The sequence below is a fragment of the Chrysochloris asiatica genome, unplaced genomic scaffold (assembly GCF_000296735.1).
Source record: "Chrysochloris asiatica unplaced genomic scaffold, ChrAsi1.0 scaffold00212, whole genome shotgun sequence".
Taxonomy (NCBI): domain Eukaryota; kingdom Metazoa; phylum Chordata; class Mammalia; order Afrosoricida; family Chrysochloridae; genus Chrysochloris; species Chrysochloris asiatica.
This window is the reverse complement of record NW_006408730.1, coordinates 4,701,416-4,722,443: the sequence shown is the minus strand read 5'-3', so window position 1 is coordinate 4,722,443 and position 21,028 is coordinate 4,701,416. Positions and strand designations below refer to the sequence as shown.

Genomic DNA, 21,028 nt, shown 5'->3' with positions numbered 1-21,028 from the left:
CTATGGGTTGGAACTGACTCAACGGCACTTAACAACAACAAGTTAGCTGTGAACTCCTGAAATAGCACTGTGGGTTAATGCCCTGGACTGTAAAGTCAGTTTGAACCTCAAGGTTGGTGATTCAAGCTCACCAGAAGTTCCTTGGAAACTCTATGTGGGATAAAGCCCTGGGCCACAAGGTTGGTTTGATCTACAAGACTGGCAGTTCAAGTTCACCAGCCTCTCCTCGGAAACTCTATACAGGGTTACTATGAGTCAAAATCGACTCAATGGCACTTAACAACAGCAACAACAGGCAGAGTTCCTGAGACAGCCATGATCTGAACTTTAAGAGAAGGGACCTTAGTTCGTTTAATCTTTCTACTGCTTAGTTTCTTCATCTATGAAATGGGTATGATAATAATAGTTTAAGTAATAGAGTGGTGGTGGTTATATGCCTTGGAGTTGGTTCTGACTTATAGCAACCCTGTGTAAGGTTTCCAAGGCTGTAACTCTTTATAGGAAGGAGATGAAAGCCTCGTCTTTCTCCTGTGGAGGAACTGGCAGATTCGAACCACTGACTTTGTAGTTAGGAGCCATGCTGTTAACCCACAATACTACCCAGACTCCTTAGTAATAGAGTAGTCATATGTATTAAATTCAGTCCTGACAAATAAAATAGATAGATAGGTAGATCGATCGATGGATCGATAGATAGATAGGTAGATAGGTGGATAGATAGATAAGTAGTCCTGCTGTGGCATTGTGGGATAAAGCACTGGGCCATAAGGTCAATTTGAACTACAAGGTTGTGATTCAAACTCACCAGCCACTCCTTGGAAACCCTATACAGGGATGCTATGAGTCAGAACAGACCCGACAGCATTTAGCAACACAACAATCTCTATGTACTTTTCAAGAGTGAGTTTGTACCAAGAGATTATACCAAAGCTAGGGATAGATAAAGGGATAAATAATTCATATTAACTTTTTAATGTATAACAGCTGTATTCATATATCATCATTAATATTTTGGTTTTACAAACCAGTCGAAACCAACTGCCATCCATTGGATTCTGACTCGTGCCAACCTTATGTGTGATGGATTTATAAGCCTGGTTGATAGATGTATGTTGTTGTTGTTAAGTGCCGTCAAGTCGGTTCCGACCCATAGTGACCCTGTACAGGGTTTCCAAGGCTGTAAATCTTTACGGGAGCAGAAAGCCTCATCTTTCTCCCGCGGAGTGGCTGGTAGTTTCGAACTGCTGACCTTGTGGTTCACAGCCCGATTCGTAACCACTATACTACCAGAGCTCCTTGATAGATGTATACACTTCCTCATTGTTATTAACTAGATATACCGTCCATCAATTTGTCATATCCTGGTGGTTTGCCTATTGCTAAAATGCTGGAAGCTATGCTACTGGTATTTCAAATATTAGCAAGGTTCATTCATGGTGGACATGTTTCAGTGAAGCTTTCAGATAAAGACAGACTAGGAAGAAAGGCCTGGTGATCTAACGAGTGAAAATCCAATGGATCACAGAATATTGTTCGTTTCTGACTCACTCACTTTGTGCTTATTATTAGGAGGGACTGCTAGCAAGAGAAAGAGTTAAGTTTGGTGACCTGGAGGGCCGGTGAAGGCAAGGGCAAGCCTCAATGACATGGGCTGACCCAGTGACTGTAATAATGGGATCAAACATGACCCTTGAGAAGGTACAGAACTAGGACCATTTTATTCTATTATATCTCGATTGCCACGAGGCTGAGCAAACTCAATGACAACTGCCAACAACAATAATCTGATATATCACCATTATACCTAAGAAAGGTTACTGAAGGTAGTAAAGTAGTCTCACCCTTGCCAAGAGTCTCTGGAATAAATAGGTACTTTGTTCAGCTGAGGCTCCAGATTAGATAAATTTCCCAGAGTTCTGCTACATCTAAAAGTTTATCCAAAATTTCAGTATCAATTCCATTTCAGAACACTAATTATTTTAAGTCTTTGAGTTAGGTGCTAGGCAAGTCTAGGTCTTCATCAGAATCAAGAATCCCCATTTAACTTTGTGAGGACGAACTTTTGCAAAGGAAGATCCAGGCACTAAAACAAGGAAAGCGTACTCTCACATTAAAACAACCTACAATTATCCAGGCAGGCAGAATATAATTAGTTAGTTGGAATTAAGCCAGGACATTGAGGCAAACACTACTACTACTTCCCTGAAATGTGCCTTGGGATTTTTAATGGCCACTTATGGTCAAGCCTGGAGTTTCGCATCTCATCTAGAAAATAGTACCCATGGGAGCATAGTATTTCCAGCCCCATTGCTTGCTAACTACTGACAATGTGTCTGTAATAGGAGAAGTAAACGTTAAGTACTAAACCACAGCATTTTTTTTTAATGAATGTGCTTCTTGCTTATTTGTTCAGGAGACTTCTGTGTGTTTTATGGGAGCCAGAGAGTGTTGATGATTGTTGTTGAGGATGCGTAGTCTGTAACATAACTATTTTACTCAAAACTACCTGAGTCATGTAACTATTGTTATTCAGCATCACAAATGTGTTCAATAATATTGTTAAAGAAAATTAAGCCTTTTTCATTTTAGAAACATTTACAAAGATTATTTGTAAGTACTATATACTTATGAAGATTTCTTTAATAGCTATTTTTATTAATAATAAACTCATATTGTATTTTTTTTTACCGTTGGTCTACAGCATAAATAAAAATACAGAATTTACTTGTATATTATTTGCAAGGAATTCAACATTTACTGGAGTCCTGGTATGGTGCTGTGGGTTAATGCGCCGGACTGCCAAGTCAGTTTGAACCACAAGGTCAATGGTTCAAGCTAACCAGTTGCTCCTTGGAAACCCTGTACTGGATTACTATGGGTCAGAACCAACTCAACAGCACTTAACAATAACAGCAAACATTTATTGAGATAGGATTTGCCACAATAATGGGATATTTTGAAAATGGAATGATTGAGAGATGGAAATTCCTGATGGGGAAAAAAAATTCCTTTTTATCTTTTTATTATTTCTTAGAAGTTTTCGATAATTTCTGAAATTTGATAGATTACTTCTTACCTTTCCTGAGAAAAAGTAAGCTGTTGAATTTTATTTTGTAGTTTTTGCAAAACAAAAAAAATAACACTCAAGGGAAGGCAAATACTTCTCTTTCTTTAGTAATGGTACTTACATGGAAACTACTTTAGGAATTATAAAATATATTAGCTTTAAAAATAATAATTACATGTTTTTATATCAAACCAAATTCATGGACTTTATTATTTAACTTGATTGACATACTAACTCTTAAAAGTCAATTTTCCTTGCTAAACTTTGCATTGTTCTAGGCTTACAAAACCATTGATTTTGCAGAATTCTATCATGCAATCTCCAGCATCATTTCTATCACCAAGGCCATGTTTTCCAACTACTGATCCTTTCTCTTTGTTCCCAACCTTTGCATTCCAATCACCAGTAATGATCAATACATCTTAATTGCATGTTTGATCAATTTCAGATTGAAGACATCCTCACTGGCTTTAGTGTTTGGTGCATAAATTTGTATAATAATGGTATTAACTGGGCTTCCCTGTAGGCACATGGATATTATCCTATCACATACACCGTTGTATCTCATGACTGATCTGGATATGTTCTTTTTGACAATGAATGCAACACCATTCCTCTTCAATCTGTCATTCCCTGCATAGTAAACTATGTGGTTGTCAGATTCAAAATGGCCAATACCTGTCCATTTCAGCTCACTAATGCCTAAGATATCAATGTTTATGTGTTCCATTTCATTTTTGAAAATTTACAATTTTCCTAGATCGATACGTTGTACATTCCACGTTCTGATTATTAATGGATGTTTATAGCTGTTTCTCTTAATTTTGAGTTGTGACATATCAGCAATTGAAGGTCCTCTGTGCTTTCCTCCATTAATGTCATCATGGTCAACTCTACTTTGAGGAGGCAGCTCTTCCCCAGTTATGTTTTCAGTGCCTTTCAACTTGAGGGGCTCATTTTCCGGCACTATATCTGGCAGTTTTTCTCTGCTGTTCATAAGGTTTTCAGTGACCAAATATTCGGAAGTAGTTTGTCACTTCTTCTTCCTAGTCTGTCTTCATCTGGAAGTTCATCTGAAACCTGTCCACCATGAGTGATCCTGCCAGTATTTAAAAAACCCATGGCATAGCTTCCAGAATCACAACAACTCACAAGCCACCACAGTATGACAAACTGACAGAAGATTGGTGGAAATCAATGATTTGTTCATTTCAAATACCTTCTTTAGACAGCATAAGAGACAATTGTACACATGGACCTCACCAGGTGAAATACACAGAAATCAAATTGACTACATCTGTGGAAAGAGAAGATGGAAAAGCTGCATATCATCAATGAAAACAAGGCCAGGGGCATATTGTGGAACAGACATCAATTGCTCATCTGCAAATTTCAAACTGAAGCTGAAGAAAATGAAAACAAGACCACGAGAGCCAAAATATGACCTTGAATTTATCCCACCTGAATTTAGAGATCATTTGAAAAAAAGATTTGATACATTAAACGCTAAAGACCGAAGACCAGAAGAGTTGTGGGATGACATCAAAAATATCATACATGAAGAAAGCAAAAGTCATTAAGAAGACAAGAAAGAAGGAATGGGTCAAAATGGATGTCAGAAGAGACACTGAAACTTGCTCTCCATCATAGAGATGCTAAAGCAAATGGAAGAGGTACAAGAGCTGAATAGAAATTTTCAAAGGTCAGCTAGAGAAGACAAAGTCAAATATTACAACAAAATGTGCAAAGAACTGGAGTCAGAAAACCAAAAAGGAAGAATACACCCAGTATTTCTCAAGCTGGGGGAACTGGAGAAAAAATTTGCTATTGAAGGATTCTCTGGGCAAATTATTGAATGATGAAGAAAGCGTCAAAAGAAGATGGAAGGAAATGGTTAATGTTCAACCATTTCAAGAGGTAGCATATGATCAAGAGCCAATGATACCAAAAAAAGAAGTCCAAGGTGCATTGAAGGAATTGTCAAAGAACAAGGCTCCAGGAATTGATGGAATAAAAATTGAAATCTTTCAAGAAAGTGAGATGGCACAGGAGGCACTCACTCATCTATGCCAAGAAATTTGGAAGACCACTTTCTGGCCGACTGATTGGAAGAGATCTTTATTTGTGCCCATTACAAAGAGAGGTGACTCAACGGAATGCGGAAATCATCGGACAATCTCTTTGATATCCCATGCAAGTAAAAGTTTGCTAAAGATAATACAGAAATGGCTGCAAGCAGAGAACTTTGAGAGGTTCAAGCTGGATTTAGAAGAGGACATGGAATGAGGGATAACAGTGCTGATATCATTGCTGATGTCCGATGGATCTTGGCTGAAAGCAGAGAATACCAGAAAGATGTTTACCTGTTCTTTATTGACTATGCAAAGGCTTTCAATTGTGTAGATCATACAGGCTATGGACAACATTGCGAAGTACCAGTATTCCTGAACACTTAATTGTGCTCATGAGGAATCTGTACAAGGACCAAGAGGCAGTTGCTTGAACAGAACATGGGAACACTGAATGGTTTAAAATTAAGAAAGGTGTGTAACAGGGTTGTATTCATTCACCATACTTACTCAACCTGTAGACTGAGCAAATAACCCTAGAAACTGGGGGTTCTATGAAGAAAAATATGACATCATGATTGGAGGAAGACTCATTAACAACCTGTGATATGCAGATGATACAGCTTTGCTTGCTGACAGTGAACAGGACTTAAAAGTATTTAATGATGAATACCAAAGACCACAACCTTCGGTATGGATTGCATCTCAATGTAAAGAAAACAAAAATCCTCACCACTAGAAAGGAATGGGAATGACAGTAACAAACAAGATTTCACCAATGAATAGTGTGATGTGACTGCAGCAGTCGTATATTTGAAACTCAAAAGGAAACAACTGCGTTCCAACAGCTAGATATGCAGGTCCAAAAAATGAAGGTATTTTTAACTGCCACATTCACTCCTAAGCCCATTCATCTCCTTCAGCATCCCAAAGATTAGCACATGTTCTGCTTAGCTATATAATAAAGTGGCAAACACGTGGCACCACTGACATCACAGGACAGTTGCCTATAAAACTAGACTTCTGACGCTGGGCTCCAGCTTCGTTCTCTTACAGGTCATCATCCTGGTCTGGGAGAGCAGTTGTCTGCGCAACCTCTAAATCATGCTCAGATTGTGCTGCCAAAGCTGGGTCCATGACAACTTCTGGTGGGGCAAGAGCAGGCATTGCCATAAACTCCAAATTAGGATCGCCAATTAGTTTTCTAGCAAGCCAAAGGAAGGGCTTTTCAAAGTTGTAGTTACTTTTTGCAGAAATGTCATAGTACTGAAGATTCTTCTTTCGGTGGAAGATGATGGATTTTGCTTTAACTTTCCTGTCCTTAATGTCCACTTTGTTACCACACAAGACAATGGGGATGTTTTCACATACTCGAACCAGATCCCTATGACAGTTAGGCACGTTCTTATAAGTAACTCTTGAGGTTATATCAGACATTATAATGGCACACTGGGCTTTGATATAATAGCCATCTCTAAGTCCCCCAAATTTCTCCTGACCAGCCGTGTCCCACACGTTGAATTTAATTGGTCCTCTGTTAGTGTGGAACACAAAGGGATGGGCCTCAACTCCCAAGGTGGCTACATACTTCTCAAATTCACCAGTCAGATGACGTTTCACAATGTCATTTTTCCAGTACTGCCATCACCCACCAATACGAGTTTGAACTGCACTTGGGGTTCTCCTTGGGTGGCCATCGCGATGGTTCTTCCAGAAGCGTCTCCGGGCTGTGACTGACTGAGGGATGGAAAGATGGCGGAAACCAACAGCATTCTTATCAGTGGAGAAGAGACTGAAGTTGTCAAGGACTTCATTCTGCATAGATCAACTATCAACACTTGTGGAAGCAGCAGTCAAGAGATCAGATGATGTATTGCATTGGGCAAGTCTGCTGCACAGGAACTTTTTAAAGTATTGAAGAACAGAGATGTCAGCTTGAGGACTAAGGTGCGCCTGGCTCAAGCCATGGTATTTTCAATAACCTCATGTGGATGCGAAAGCTGGACAGTGAATAAGGAAGATCATAGAAGAATTGATGCCTTTGAGTTGTGGTGTTGGAGGAGAATACTGAAAGTGCCATGGACTGCCAAAAGAACCAATAGATCTGTTTTGGAAGAAGTGCAACCAGAGTGCTCCTTGGAGGCCAAGATGGCTAGGCTTCGTCTCTCATACTTTGGACACATTGTCCAGAGAGAACAGTTGCTGAAGAAGGATGTCATGCTGGTAAGGTGGAGGGTCAAAGAAAAAGAGGAAGACCCCCAACGAGATGGATCAGCCAGGTGACATCATTGATGGACTCAAGTGTGGCGGTGGTAGTGAGGTTGGCCCAGGATCAGACATTGTTTGGTTCTGCTGTGCATGGGGTCGCTATGAGTCGGTTTCAACTTGATGACACCTGACAACAACAACATCAACACTTATGAAAGCAGCAGTAAGAAATCAGACGATACATTGCATTAAGCAAATCTGCTACACAAAACCTTTTTAAAGTGTTGAAGAACAAAGATGTCAGCTTGTGGACTAAAGTGCGCCTGACCCAAGCTGTAGTATTTTCAATAACCTCATATGCATGTGAAAGCTAGACAGTGAATAAGGAGGACTGTAGAAGAATTGATACTTTTGAGTTATGGTGTTGGAGGAGAATAGTGAAAGTGCCATGGGCTACCAAAAGAACCAACAGATCTGTGTTATAAGAAGTGCAGCCAGAGTGCTCCCTGGAGGCCAGGATGGCCAAATTTTGTCTGTCATGCTTCGGACATATCGTCAGGAGGGACCAGTCACTGGAGATGGATATCATGTTTGGTAAGGTGGAGGGTCAGAGAAAAAGAGAAAGACCCCCAGTGAGATGGAGAGGCAAAGTGACAATGAGTTACCCCTTAGAAACCCTATATAGATTTTCAGCTTTGGAAACCCTGTGGGACAGTTCTGTTCTATCTGATAGGGCCACTACAGTTAGCACTGACTCGATGGTACTTAATAACAAAATGCAGATAGAATTTTACAGCACTTTCTACTTTTCTTATGACTAAGGTTATCATAATTCATTGTCCACACTGGGACCCTTTTAGAGTGAGAAGAGATATAATTTACAGTAACTGCAGAACCAGTACTGATCCCCTGAGCCTGTCCTTAGAGATTACGATGTGTGGAGACACTAACGGTGGTGCCGTCATAACATACTGTATGTACAGTCATGTTTGTAAAGCCGTAGTTGACTAAGGTTGTTTAAAGTGACTATGAGCTTAGATTCTGGACCTATTGCCTGTTAGTTTACTCTGCCACTCACAATAATGCTGAACATTACTGAGTAACTTTCACATATATATTTTTACTAAACCAGAAGTTCTAAACTTGAAATGAAAAGACTGATTCATGAGTCAAGTGAGTTTGTACCTATTTGGAGACTCCTTCAAAGGACCAGGGCAGGACCATCTTTCTTGTGTTTTTACCTCACTTTGGTCGTTGTTTGTTATTCATCTAACTGATATCTTTATTGACTTAAATTCGTAAGTTCCTTAACAAGAATCTTATTTAGACCTGACTGTATTTTTTAGTTTAAACATTCATTTTAGTTATTTTTATATTATTTTTTGCTTTTCATTTTAATAGCTCTATATTTTTCAGTAAAGACCTCTGGTAGCGTAGAGGTTACAAGTCGAGCTGCTAACCTCAAAGTCAGCAGTTCAAAACTATCAGCTGTTCCATGGGAGAAAGATGAGGCTTTCTGCTCCTCTAAAGATTTATAGACTCAGAAACCCTATACAGGGTGGCTATGAGTCAGAACCAACTCCATGGCACATAACCACCATCATAGTGATCAGTAATTTTGATCTCTTCATATAAATCATCTTATTTATCACATCTTATTGTATTCTTTTACTGAAGAGGTATGTGAAAGTCACACTTTTACTAATGTCTTCCAAGTGATAAGCAAAGAATTTTGCTCTAGTATTACTTGTATACGGAGTGGCGCTGTAAGTAATGGGCTACTAACCACAAGGTTGGTGGTTCAAACCCACCAGCCACTCCTCAAAGACCCTATATGTACAGGGTTACTATAAATTTGCACCAACTCTTGTTGTTGCTATGTACCATCAAATCGATACCGACTCATAGCGATCCTATGCATAACAAAACGGAACACTGCCTGAATCTGGGCCAACCTCACTATTGTTGTCCCACTTGAGCCCATTGATGCTGCCACTTTGCCAATCCATCTCGCTGAGGGTCTTCTTCTTTTTCTCTGACCCTACATCTTACCAAACATGATATCCTTCTCCAGCAACTGGTCCCTCCTGACAATATGTACCAAGTATGAGAGACGAAGTTTGGCCATCCTGGCCTCCAAGGAGTACTCTGGCTACACTTCTTCCAACACAAATCCAACTTGATGGCATTTAAAAACACCAACAACAGGACCCTATACAGAGTTATGGTGTGGCACTGTGGGATAATGGACTGGACTGCAAGGTCAGTTTGAAACGCCAGGTCAGCAGTTCAAATTCACGAGCCCCCCTCAGAAACTCTATGCACAGGGGCTATGAGTTAGAACCGACTAGACCGGCACTTAACAAGAACAACAACAGTGCCCTTTTGGAAGGTTTGATACGGCACCATAGGATCAGTACTGGATTGCTAACCCACCAGATGCTCCTTGAAAATTCTTGTACAGGGTCACTCTGAGTCACAATCGACTCGATGGCACTGAACAACAACAGGGCCCTTTTGAGAAGGAAAAATGGTATAATTTACAGCTACACTAGAACCAAGCCCAATCCACTGAGTCTATCCCTGAAAATTAGGAGGTGTGGCTACAACAGCACTTTAACAACAACAGCATTCATGACATGATTCCCATATTTTAAAATAATTTGAAACCATAATTATAATAACACCAAGTTAGTGTGCTGATACTGAGCATGTTGAATGTTTTCAGTGTTTTACACATATGCAGTACTCCCACAAATATTCATTTATATGTTTATGTATTTTTTCTTATTCTCTGACTAAAAACCAATGAGTAATTTAATGTTCTTAATATTGCTGATAAATTAATTTTGAAAGTAGTCTTAACTTTGTTGCTGTTTTTAAGACTCATAGCAATTCTGTATAGAGTTTCCAAGACTTGAAATACTTGCCAGGAGCAGAAAGCCTCATCTTTTATCCAAAGAGCAGCTGGTGGGCTTGAACTGCCAACCTTGTGGTTGCAGTCCAGTGGGGTCACCACACTTTTAACTTTGTTGTTGTTGAGTGCCATTGAGTCAGTTCCAACCCATAGTGACCTTGTATAGAGCTTCCTAGGAGCATCTGATAAGCTTGAATCATTGACCTTGCAGTTCAAACTGATATTGTAGTCCAGGGCATTAACCCACAATGTCACATCGTTACTCTATTATTTAAATGTATTTGATTGTTTTTTAAATTAAGGTCAAGTGGAAAGGAGATTAAATTCACTGTTCTCTCATGGAAAACTATTGAAGCAATAAATGAATTAACTTCTATATACAGGCTATCCCAGGGTTAGGAGCAAGATCTGCTCCTAAATTATCTTTAAGTCGAATTGGAAGTTAAGTCAGACAGCTGTATATGTTTCTTATTTTGTCTGACTTTAGTGCAAGTAGAGGTTCAAAGTCTTTTCAGCGATTTAAAGGCAGCACATGTAGCAACAAATGAAGGGAGTTGTGTTGAGAATTTGTTGCTAGTAGGGGTTGATTTGTAGTTCTAGTGTGGTGCTGTGGGTTAATGTGCCAGACTGCAAAGCCATTTGAACTGCAGGGTCAGTAGTTCAAGCTCACCAGCTGTTCCTTGGAAACCCTATACAGGGTCACTATGGGTCGGAATTGACTCAAAGGCACAACAATAACAACAAGGGTTTTGTTTAATGTGCCCTGAAGTCACAGTGGTTAAAGAGCTCAGCTGTTAATCCAACAGCCACTCTCAAGGAAAAAGGTGTCTGCTTCTATGAGGATTTAAGTCCTTGGAAACTAAAATGGGCAGTACTGCTCTATTCTTTCTAAAGGATTGCTTATCAGTTGGGTTGGACTTGATGACAGTAAGCTTGGTTTATTGGGTTTAAGACTTGCTTCAGTCATTTCAAAGTGAGGGAAAATTTCACATAACATGAACACCAGTTTTCCCTGCTTCATCCATTCATAACCTGGTCACTTATTGTGCTTAGATATAATCATTGTTGGTTAGTACCCGTAACACAAAGTAAAAGGAAAAATGTGATCTGAGGAAAATGTTACATAATGGTATTAAAAAAATATTCATTGAATGCAAATGTAAAGTGAATTACATAGAGAAGCACATGGGAACATTCTCTGATGTGTATGCAGAACATGTCTAGAACTGGCCCCTGTTGGAGATCTTCCTTTTTATTTTGCCCTTTCAAAACTTAGTATTTCAGAGGTTTCAAAGCAACACAGGATTGATCCATCTGCCATTTTGACACTTACAGCATAATGTCTTTGCCTTAGAGAAATCCAATATACACAGTCATTCATCTTAAATAAATCATAACCCTCAACACAGTTAAAGTCAACTACTTCTGCATTTCCCGCTCACTAATTCACTGAACTGGGTCTTCAGATGGTTACTAACATGTCTGTGACTCCTTAAGTCAACTATGACTATCTCCTGACTTATTAGTTTTAGGCAACTCTTGAAGTAGAATATGTTAACAACTGTTATTTTTGTTTCTTAACTGTAAAAGTTATAGCATTTTTTTTTTGTCTAAAAGTTGAAGATCAATATATCGTGTTTACAGTATTGTAACTTAGATTAAGTGTGCCACTGCCAAGACAAGAGTGCACAATTGCTAGTCCTATTTCCTTAGGCGTTTTGTTCGTTTCTGCTTGACTGCCATTTTCTTGTCTCATTTGCTTTTATTGTTACTGTTAGGTGCAGTTGAGTCAACTCTGACTCATAGTGACCATCTGTACAACAGAAGGAAACACAGCCCTGTGCCAACCTCAGGATTGTTGCTCCTCTTGAGCGCGTTGCTGCTGCCACTGTGCCAGTCCATCACATTGGGGGTCTTCCTGTCTTTCACTGACACTCGGCTTTACCGAGCATGATTCATTCTCAAGGCAATTGTCTCTCCTGATAATATGTCCAAAGTATGAGAGATGACATCTCGCCATCCTGGTTGTACTTCTAACACAGATTTGTTTGTTCTTTTGACCGTCCATAGTATTTTTAATACTCTTCTCCAACACCTTAACTCAAAGGCAACAGTTATTTTAAGGGCTTCCTTATTCACTGTCCAACTTTCACATGCATATGAGGTTTTTGAAAATGCCATGGCTTGGGTCAGTCTCACCCTAGTCCTCAGAGTGACATCTTTGTGTTTGAATACTTTAAGAGGTCTTATGCAGCAGAGTTTCCTAAAGCAATATGTCATTTGATTTTTTGACTGATGCCTCCATGAGTGCTGATAATGGATCCAAGCTGAATGAAATCTGACAATTTCAAACTTTTTCCGGTTTATCATATTTTTTATTGGTCCAGTGGTAAGGTGTTTTGTTTCTTTACATTGAGCTGTAACCCATACTAAATGCTGTGGTCTTGAAATTTCATCAGGAGGTATTTTAATTCCTCATCACTTTCAGCAAGCAAGGTTGTAGCATCTGCAAATCGGAGGTTGTTAATGATTCTTTCTCTAATCCTTATGCCAAATTCTTCATATAATCCAGTTTTTCAGATCATTTGCTCAGCATACAGCATGAATAAATATGGTTAAAGAATATAACACTAGTGCACACCTTTCCTGATATTAAACCATTCAGTTTCACCTTGTTTAATTTAAAAAGCTGCCTCTTGATCTATGTACAGGTTCTTCATGAGCACAATTAAGTGTTCTGGAATATCTATTTTTTCACAATGCTGTCCGTAAACTTGCCATGATTCACACAGTGTAATGCCTTTGAATTGCCAATAAAGCACAAGTAAACATCTTTCTGGTGTTCTTTGCTTTCAGCCAAGATCCATCTAACATCAGCAATGATGGTCTGTTGCACAGTCTGCCCCTGGTCTTGATTTACCTGACGTTATTCCATTTTTTCTTTCTACAGATGGAGTCAATTCAATTTCTGTGTATTCTATCTGGGGAGGTTCATGGGTATAGTAATTTTTTACATAATTTTTTAAAAGGCATTTACAATGAATGAGTCATTGGTCTTGCAAAATTCTATCGTGCAATCCAATCTGCAGCATCATTTCTATCACAAAGGTCATATTTTCCAACTACTGATCTTTGTTTTCAATCTTTGCATTCTAATCACCAGTAATTATCCATACATCTTGATTGCATATTTGACCACTTTCAGATGGAAGAAGTTGCTAGACTTCTTCAGTTTCATCATCATTATAATCGTATTATTGACCAACTATTCATAACAGCCTTTCTGCCTATTCTTCCTTGTTTCCGGTGACCACTCTCCTGAGGCCCTCCATTGTACTTCTCTTGCCTAGATTAGTTTCTCTCTGTGTTGGCTGCATCTTGGGCACGTCTCTTTCTTGATTTCTTGGGCCTTATATATCTTCCATTATCTTTCTCTGTTCCTTTTATTTGTAGCAAAATATTTTCATGGGCATTTCTAAAAATTTTGGTAAAGGGTAAATATACTGTGTCCTTGAGTTTCTAAAAAAATAGCTTTCTTCTCTTTCTCACAGTTTATTGATGGTTTTGATTGATGGCTTTGATTAATGACTGGCAATAGAATGCCAAGCTAAACATAATTTTCCTCTCTATTTGAAATATGTCATTTAATATACCATGTTGCTGTTGAAAAGTCTGATGCTATTCTGGTCTCTGTCCTCCCTTCCTTTCTCTTTCAGGAATTAAGATTTTCTCTTTATGAGATGGCTTCAAAAAATTCATAGAAAAATCCCATTATCTTTAAATACCATTTTTTTCATGAGCTTTTTATGCCTCCTCATATTTTCTTTTCACTTTTTTAAATATTGCAAATGTATGCATTTAACTATTTGGTTTTTAAATATCTATTCATGGGAAATTATTAGTACTATCTTTTTGATAATTTCTTTCCCTATGTATACTTTGTTTTTCTTTATGACACTCTAGATTTTGGACCTCCCTGATATACTCTTTACTTCTTTTATTCTCTCTCTCTCTCATTTTTATTTATCTCTTTACTCTCTAAAAGAGTAAAGAGGTAAAAAAAAATTACTGTCTGGGAGAGTTCCTTAGGTTTCTGTTCTGATATTTTGACTAAAGTTTTACTTAAAATTATATTTTTCCTTTCCAAGTATTATTAGTTGATTCATTGGTTGCTCATCTTTATAGCATTCTATTTTCCACAAATTATCTAAGGATACAAACTAGATAATACTTTGTTTGTTTGTTTTTAGTCGTAAATCCTTCTTGAATTAATGCTTATCTGATGTCAGCTTTACCGTTTTAAAAATCTTGGTCTTTCATGTTATAAGGATTACATTTTGACTGTAAGTAACAGACTATGGTAAATAAATTGGTTATAGGCAAGAAAATTAGTAAAGATATGCAGATGCATTTATTTATTCAAAAGACGATGTCATCTGGAGAAGTTCGTTGTTGTTGCATCGATTCTATAGTCTCTTAACGATGTAGAATAGAAAAGCACAAAATGTGTGGTTAAACCTTTGCTTCCATCCTACATGTTTGATGCCACTTCTTAGAGATCACTACCTTTTGAAACTCTGGATAGTGAAATGGCTTCTTGGAACTTTCCTTGCCCTATTGGTATCCGTTACAGTGGGTGCTTAATGATCACTCAGTGTATTCATTCATTCCCAATGAGTATGTATACAATATTGAGAAATCAGTACATACAATTTTAGTAGAATCCCATCAGGATTATGAAATGTACAGGTTGACATTTCCTTTCTCCCTTGTTACTTCTGCTTTTCATGCACTAAGTATGTATCTTCACCTGACTAATTTAGGATTAAAAAAAAAAAAAATGAGGCATATATTCTTAATTACAATTTTTTTTTCTTATATTCTTTTACCCCCTTTATTCTAAATCATAGTCTAACTTTCCCATATCCTTTAGGCTTCAGCTTTCTTTGTGCTGTGCTATTATGAATTTAATCCTATCAACAAATGTATGCTATGGTGACAACCAGTTATTACATTGCATCTTCCAGGTGACGTATGTTTCCACCTATTTAAAATTCACATCTGACTTCAGGGTGTGTGTATGTGTGTGTATGTGTGTGTGTGTGTGTAGAGGGAGAGGTTGCAATGCACTTTGGTATATTTCAGCGTTTCCCATTCCAAACCTCTTGTATGGTATTCCAGACCTCTTATATGGTATCCTAAGTAATTGTAGCCAGAAGCTTATTTTCCCTCTGTTCTAACAAATGGGAATCACAATAAAATGAAGAAGAAATATTATAGAATCTATTACCTTTTGTACTGCATCCTTCAAGTAACTGCAGAATAGTTCTTCAAGTTTTCTTTACTCTTTTGTAATTTATATAACTGCTCACCCTCACTTTCCATTCTCTACATGTCAGTAAACAAGATGATAAGACTTGATCAATAAGACCCTATCTCAATATGGTTATTGATTTATGGAATGAATCATTATTAAGGAATTCCCAGATTTAGTTATTTAATAAACCAGATGCATTAATCAGCTAGCTCAAAGCTCGTAACCGACCTACAGATGTGTTTGGTTTTAAGTAAAAAGTTTTCAAAATCTGGGGGATTAAAAAAAAAAAAGGCAAATCAAAACAAAATAAATCCTGCATTTCTGACACTTGTGAACAAAACTGGGCTCTGTAATTCTGTGCAGACATGATTACTTGGTAACATTCCTCTGGAGCCAGGCCGCTAAGGCGTCTTTTAGTTGGAATATGACATGCGCTTTCCAGACTGCCAATTTCATGTGCTTTCTAATTCTTATACCTGATTCACCTTACCCACCTCAGGTCAGGTCCCAAGTGCTTAAGACAGCATTTTGTTTTTTGTACCATTTTTTTTTTTTAACAATCACTTAATATTATCTATATGGATAATATTATATAAAGTTTTAGATCTTTACTCCTTTCACATCCTTATTAAAGATTTTTTGCACTTCTTTTCTTAGAGTGTAGTCCTTTTACAGTGTATTAAGTGACTAATGATGTACCTTGGATTGACATTTCTCTGACTATTCCTGAAAGATATGTTAGTTAAGATACAAAATTAAACATGATCTATTTTCCTATAATTAGTATGCATTCTCCATCTGCCAACAAAATACATTTAAAAATGCATATTAACAACATTGAGAGAATAAATTGATAAAATGCATAAATAAATGAACTTTTACTCTTTGGAATGTGTACATTGTGAGGAAGGAGTTTCCTTGAAAACGTGCCAACTTTTTCTCAACTTTTGGATCACATCTTATTATCCTGGCTGTAATTAGAAATCTTGTGAAATTAAGAACCATTAAATTCAATGAGTTTTCAGCATCGGAAATTTGCCCAGAGGCACCCAGGCGATAGGTCCGCTTAGGATTGGGTTTTCATAGAGCTCTCCCTCCTCTCCTCCTATTCACTCTAAAAGGGAGCGTCTTTGCCACTTAGCTAATTAATTACACCTGCCAACAAGCAGATGGTTCTGTAGGCTTTGAAGCACGGAAATAGTTAGGTGCATATCAGCTAACTTAAGCTTCCTTCAGATGCAATTTAGAATGTAACTCTTGAAGCACCAGAGAAAACAAAATATTAAATGAGTTAAAAGGAACTTTTAAAAGTATTTTTTCCCCCAAATATATTTTAATCTATATTGACATTACTTCAGATCTAACGTATACAGTCATCACTTATGATCTGAGCACAAACATCTTTTAAAAAGTTTTGTTTAGCATCCACTTTGAAACAATGCTTGCCAAGGTGTTGCCATCAAATTGTTCTGACTTCTGAAGAGAAAATCAACTAGAGAACCAGAGCCACTGAGGAAACTATTAAGAAACCTGCGCACAATATCATAGTTCTTTACTAAATGGTACATTTACTAAATTATAGTAAACTGCATGTAATCATGCAGCTTAATGTTTGATTGGTTTCTTCTTTACTGTAATGACAAGATGTATAAATTATAACAGTGAGAGTAGAACTACGGACATTTGTGGTAATCTTACTTTCTACCTCTGTCTTTTATATTTGAGATCTTTTGTGCTATTCGGGTTAGTCCTTTTTGTTTCATTTTTGCCCTGTATCTCAAGGTTGGTTGGTTGGTTGGTTAGGTATTATGGAGTCGGTTCCAACTCATAGTTACCCTGCATAGGGTTTCCGAGGCTATAAATGTTTACGGGAGCAAAAAGCCTCATCTTTCTCCCATGGAACAGCTGGCAGTTTCAAATTGCTGACCTTGAGGTTAGCAGTCTGACTTGTAACCACTACACTACTAGAGCTTCTTTGCTTCTCAAGGTTGTTGTTGTTGTTAGGTGCCATAGAGTCGGTACCAACACATAGCGACATTATGCATAGTAGAACGAATCACTGCCCGATCCTGGGCCAACCTCACTACTGTTACCACGCTTGAGTCTATCAATGCTGCCACTTGGCCAATCCATCTCATTGGGGGTCTTCCTCTTTTCCTCTGACCATTCACCTTCCCAAACATGATATCCTTCTCCAGTCCTTCCTAACAATATGTCTGAAGTATGAGAGACAAAGTTTGGCCATCTTAGCCTCTAAGGAGCACTCTGGCTGCACTTCTTCCAAAACGGATCTATTGGTTCTTTTGGCAACCTATGGCACTTTCAATATTCTCCTCCAACACCATAACTCAAAAGCATCAATTCTTCTCCGGTCTTCCTTATTCACTGTCCAGCTTTCGCATGCATATGAGGTTATTCAAAATGCCATGGCTTGGGTCAGGCGCACCTTAGTCTTCAAACTGACATCTTTGCTCTTCAATACTTTAAAAAGGTTTTGTGCAGCAGATTTGCCTAATGCAATATGTCGTTTGATTTCTTGACTGCTGCTTCCATGTGTGTTGATAGTTGATCCAAGAAGAATGAAGTCCTTGGCAACTTCAATCTTTTCTCCATTGATAAGAATGTTGTTTATTGGTCCAGTGGTGAGGATTTTTGTTTTCTTCACATTGAGATGCAATCCATAGTGAAGGCTGTGCTCTTTGATCTTCATCAGTAAATGTTTTAAGTCCTCTTCACTTTCAGCAAGCAAGGTTGTATCATCTGCATATCAACAGGTCGTTAATGAGTCTTCCTCCAATCCTGATACTATAGTTTTCTTCATAGAACCCAGATTCTCGGATTATTTGGTCAGCACACAGGTTGAATAAGTATGGTGAAAAAAATACAACCTTGTCACACACCTTTTTTAATTTTAAAACATTCAGTGTTCACATGTTCTATTTGAAACAAAGTTCTTGGTCCTGGTACAAATTCCTCATGAGCACTATTAAGTGTTCCAGAACACTCATATTTCGCAATGTTGTCCATAGCTTGTCATGATCCACACAATCGAAAGCCTTTGCATAGTCTATAAAGCACAGGTAAACATTTTTCTGATATTCTCTGCTTTCAGAAAAGATCCATAAGACATCGGCAATGATATCCCTCATTCCATGGACTCTTTTGAATCTGGCTTAAACCTCTGGAAGTTCTCTAGCTTCAAAAACAGACTAACATTGAGGCTTACTTTTCTACATAAACTTCTTTCAAACATGCTATGTCCATATAAGAAGATGTTCTACAAACAAATTAAGCATAGAATATGAATATATACCAGAAAATCTTTGTAATATTCTCCACTGCGCAGTCACTTAAAAATATCTAATTTAAACACTTTTGAATTCACACTTACATATTTAGTTTCATAAAACTTTTGGATATAGTTTCTCTATCTGTGTGAGGCAATTTTTGTTAAGGACTTTGTAATTGGGAAGATAATGGAATCTTTAAAATGGTACAATCCATTTTGTTTGAGATACACTAAAATTTTTTATATTCAATATTCTATCTGGTATTCTCATCTATTTCTACAATCTATGAAATTAATGTAAATTAGTAAAATCTCCTGAACAGCAAAATAAAATTATTTCCCTATTTTATCCATTATTTTAAGTAAAATAATAAATACATCTACAAACAGAAATATTTACTAATACCAAACAAAGAAGGATAATTTTAAAAGGCTATACCCCCAAGAAGATACTGCATTACTATTAAAATTTTGGATAGTATAAAATTCTGTTCAATATATTTATTTATATGCAGAAAAGATACTACATTTGATAACATCTTGATTTTGGATTCCTTTTTCTTATATCATCTGATCTTTACTTCATGTGCCTTTAATTAGATACCAGGCTTGATGATGAGTGTTTTGATTTAACAAATTTTAATGGCTTGATCTATTGTTCTAAGTATTCATTAATCAACAAGAATTTAAAGGGAAAACATTGTGAAGGAGAACCAAGTGCCTTACACCTTAAACTACCCATTTTCTTTATCTTTTTTTAATGTAATTGCAAAGCACACAGAGGCAGATTGTACTCAGGCTATGATTTTGGATATGGTAATTAAAAATCATTTCATTCTTTCATTAAAACAGAACATTCAAGGGCAGTCAGCACACATAGAGTTCCCACACTCCTTAAAAATAATAAAATTGTCTTTCTTTCATTTCTTTAGTTCATTCTTTCAACAGAGTGGAAGGGCTTTTCCTAAATAGGCTTAACTCTTGAAGTTTTATTGCACGGTCTTTTCCTCTGAGTCAAATTTTGACAGAAGCAAAAGGAATGCACCTCAAATAGTGAGGTTGGGACAGCGTCCAGACATCTAACAGAGCCAAGATTTTTGTAAATGCATACTTTTTCATGTAGAAAAGAGCCCTTAAAAGCATAATTTTACCTTTCAACTCAATAAAATTTTTCCAGAAAGGACTTCAGGGAAATTACCATGAGTTCTTAATTGCACGTAGAACTAGATTACATAATACAGAGTTTGCCTTTAACTCTGTTTAAACCTTTTTAAAAAAAGATCTCTCACTCTTCCCTTCCTATTAAGGAGGCAGTATAGAATATAAATTTTAAAAGCAGGATTCCAGTTTAACTCAACAGCTAGCCTGAGTTGCAAACATAGTTCTATAGAACACTTACCAATTATTCAACTCTCTAAATTTCACTGTTTTAATCTTTTATAAAATGTGACTCTAATAATGACCTCATTGGACTGATGTAAGTATTAAGGGAAATATTTGAATAATGGCAGCATTTATAAAGAGTTATTCTAATGAGAGACATCCTGGTGTGGCTCTGTAAGATAAACACTGGACAACACAAGTTTGAACAGCAAGGCTGGTGGTTCAAACTCACCAGATGTGCCTCGGAAATCCTAAATAGGATCGATGGGGGTCAGAACTGACTGGACCACATTTAACAACAGCAATATTGACTAGTGCTGTATGGCAGACACAGCTGTGATCATTTATGTTGTTCTGTGAGGGTGGTGTGGTTCTCACATCGTCTTATAGACGAAGCACTTGACCAATGGAAAGGATAGCTAATACGACTGAGGTCTCACAAGTAACATATGGCAGAATGGGTCTGTAGCCTGCAGAATGTCCACTGCCCTAGATGTTTTCCCATCTGGGATGTTTCCATCTTAACTTGACGGAACTTATATTGATAATCAACTTGGTACTTGGACCCTTTCTTCATGTCCAGTCTCAAAGAGCAGTCAAATACCCCAAATAATATTTAAATTATATTTGTTAACTTTGGAAAAGTGGTCTGCTAGGATAAGGAATGTTGTTGCTCTTAGGTGTCATCGAATCAGTTCAGACTCATAGTGACCCTATGCACAACAGAACAAAACACTGCCCAGTCCTGCCTGCACCATCCTCACATTTCTTTTGCTTT

The 21,028-nt window shown here is 37.5% G+C and overlaps 1 protein-coding gene and 1 pseudogene across 4 annotated transcripts in view; one reads left to right on the top strand and one right to left on the bottom strand.

The window, feature by feature from the left end:
• ERBB4 (v-erb-b2 avian erythroblastic leukemia viral oncogene homolog 4) overlaps positions 1-21,028 on the top strand; it is a 1,604,115-nt gene that overhangs the window by 952,445 nt on the left and 630,642 nt on the right. The gene's annotated exons all lie outside the window — the stretch shown is intronic.
• On the bottom strand, positions 6,187-6,833 carry LOC102823782 (annotated as a pseudogene).